Below are 2,650 nucleotides of genomic sequence, written 5' to 3'. Positions count from 1 at the left end.
TCTTGATGCCTTGATCCCAGCCTCAGTCCATTCCTTGTGAAGTTCACTCAAATTCTTGAATCGATTTTGCTTGACAATCCTCATAAGGCTGCGGTTCTCTCGGTTGGTTGTGCATCTTTTTCTTCCACACTTTTTCCTTCCACTCAACTTTCTGTTAACATGCTTGGATACAGCAATCTGTGAACAGCCATCTTCTTTGGCAATGAATGTTTGTGGCTTACACTCCTTGTGAAGGGTGTCAATGATTGTCTTCTGGACAACTGTCAGATCAGCAGTCTTCCCCATGATTGTGTAGCCTAGTGAACCAAACTGAAAGACCATTTTGAAGGCTCAGGAAACCTTTGCGACGCCCGTGAAATATTTGGCATGCTAAATATCTGGATTCTAAATAGCGATTCACAATCACACTGTGTGAAATGAGCTCTGACTGAAAAAACACATCGGCAATGACCTACAGCCAATGAGAGACCAAGATACAGGGCAGCGGGAAGTTCGGGGAGGAGTTATATGAAACGTAGTTTGCGGACCAGTGTTGCCAAATCCGCGGTTGCCGCCGGTTGTTTTTTATGTCAGCAAGTTGAAGCGACCCCAATAACTGATATTTAGGCCCTGGAATGTGAATTGGACCAGGAGAACCCCGCCAAAAAAAAATTTATTTTACCCCCTAATGCGATTTTTACTGGGGGACCCCCTCGAAAGCAATTGGGCTATTTTCAGGCTAGTTTTGAGTAGTAATTGGGCGGGTTTTATAGCGAAAACCTGGCAACCCTGCACCAGACAGAGCTGTCGGTGATTCTTCCTATTGTAAAGTCATGCAGTGTGTAACCTCCTGTCGTCGTTCCATGGTGCAGTCACAGTGTGAACACAGCAACAACTGAATGCTACCCCAGATAGTCGTTCAGTGTGAAACCAACAGTGATGCGACGTCTTTGAAAATCGTGCAGTGTGAACTCGGCATAACCGGCATGCATCTTGCGGTGATCACCGCAAGATTTTGCTCATCTCAAACAAGCCTTATTCCGCCCCCGACTGCAAGCGACTACTCTCGCCGATAGGTCTGCGCGGCGCTGCATGAAGTCGAACACACCTAATGCCTCCGTTGCGCTATAATTGGATATGATCCGTTATGATTGGATGTGATTTGTTCGTGTGATAAATCCTGCCTCTTGTTTTCGTGCGAGCTCTCGGCCTGAATGAAGAAAATGATGGCATTATTGACTAATTATAAAGTAAGTAAACAACTCTCCTGCTTAGATAGGCTATCACTGCTTTGTGTCACATCAAAATTAAACTTGAAAACGTAATGACTGTCAGTTTTTAGTGAGTATTCAGTTGATGAAATGAAAGATGTATCTTTGTGCCTGTGACAAAGTTTACAGGGCTTTTATGACGTTGACCTGAAAATAAATGGACTATTAATAAGAACAGCTGAACATCAGTTCACAAATAAAAAACGGAGTGTCTATTTACAAGTGCAAATAGCCCGCCTTATTGGCAAAGGCTATTTACACCAACTCCGCCCATCAACGTGTGAATACAAAGAATTACAAAAGACTATTCTCTAATAACAGCTCCAGTGGCGCAGATGGTAAAGTAGGTGATGTAGTCGTTTTTGACGCGATTGACCGGGGTTCGAGTCGTGTTTTGCCGAACTTCTTCAAATCAGATATCACGTCGTTGTTATTGTTATTATTGCATACTGGTTTATAATGTACTACAATACTGAGGTGCAGATAATCAATTGCCGCTATCTGCAACAAGTAGTATAAATAGCAGAAAATCCTGCTAGGTATTACAACTATTATTGTAATATCATAATAGAACAATTAAATTAGTTATTTTTATCTCACAATGTGTCAGACAAGAAAATGAAAGTGCCTATAAAAAACAAAATTATTCTCTTTTTCTTATAGCCTATGTGTAGCCTATATTTTTTCCTGTGCTTAACCATTCATCAAACCTCAATCAACATAATAAAAATTTTTCCTGCATATATATATATATATATATATTCCTTGCACTCACTCTCTACTTTTCACTCTCTTTCTTTTACTTCTTTATTTCTTTACTGTTTCTTCTCACTGCGTTCTTCTCATATCTTCTACTTTTTCTTCTGATATTCACTACTCCGTCCCTCAGATATAGTACTTTTGAAATACTCTGCACTTTAGTATAAATGATTGCATAAGATAGATCTTCTTTTGGTTGAGACTTTATTCTTTTATTGTATTAATATGTATTTAATCAACTTGTTATTCCTTCTTCTAAAATTGATCTCTGACATAATTATTAGGCTACTCGTCTGTCTGGATCTCACACTGCATCATCTTATCAAATGAATGAGTTGAAAGGTAATGGAAAAAAGCACACACACACACACACACACACACACACACACACACACACACACATGAAAGGTAATGGAAAAAAGCAGTAGGAAGGAACCCCAAACAGAACATTTTATGTACGTTTCTGAAGCATTTTTGGTGAAATTATGCATACTGAATGATGCAAACGTCATTCGTACACTACAGATTTACTTGCACTGCACTGGAAAAAAGCACTCACTCACACACACACACACACACACACACACACTCTCACACACACACACACACACAGACACACACACACTCTCTCACACACACAC

This window comes from Sinocyclocheilus grahami, unplaced genomic scaffold, assembly GCF_001515645.1.
Source record: "Sinocyclocheilus grahami isolate Dianchi unplaced genomic scaffold, SAMN03320097.WGS_v1.1 scaffold295.1, whole genome shotgun sequence".
NCBI classification, from domain to species: Eukaryota; Metazoa; Chordata; class Actinopteri; order Cypriniformes; family Cyprinidae; genus Sinocyclocheilus; species Sinocyclocheilus grahami.
Note: the sequence above shows the minus strand (reverse complement) of the source record.